Consider the following 641-nt stretch of genomic DNA (forward strand, 5'->3'; position numbering starts at 1 on the left):
TGCTGAGCTCCCGGATGGCTCAGTTGGTTGGAGTGTATCCTCTCAACCACAAGGTTGCCGGTTCGACTCCCACAAGGGATGGTGGGCTGTGCCCTCTGCAACTAGAAAACGGCAACTGGACCTGGAGCTGAGCTGCGCCCGACACAACTAAGACTGAAAGGACAACAACTTGAAGCTGAACGGCACCCCCCACAACTGGGAGTGAAGGGACAACTTGACTTGGAAAAAAAAAAAAAAAAAAAAGGCCTGGAAGTGCACACTGTTCCCCAGTGAAGTCCTGTTCCCCTTCCCCAATTAAAAAATGGAAAAAAAAAAAAAAAGAAATGTTGCAGTACCTATTTATAACAGTACCTGAGAAAGAGTGCTTTTTTAAAATAATCAGCCCGTCTTATATGAATGTTCAAAAAAATATTTATTTATAAAAAATACAATGAGATAAGTTTATGCTGAGAAATGCAGCAATAAATACAGTTGAAGAAAACAGCAACTCTACATTGATACATTGGCACAAACAGGAAGAACACATGCACCACCCAGACCTATGTGTCTGAAGGCTGATTTTGTACACGCTCCTTTAGAAAACACCTCTGAAAAGATACTGTCAGCTCAGGTGAGAGAATGAGTACACATATAATCACAAA

This window comes from Rhinolophus sinicus, linkage group LG14, assembly GCF_036562045.2.
Source record: "Rhinolophus sinicus isolate RSC01 linkage group LG14, ASM3656204v1, whole genome shotgun sequence".
Lineage (NCBI taxonomy): Eukaryota > Metazoa > Chordata > Mammalia > Chiroptera > Rhinolophidae > Rhinolophus > Rhinolophus sinicus.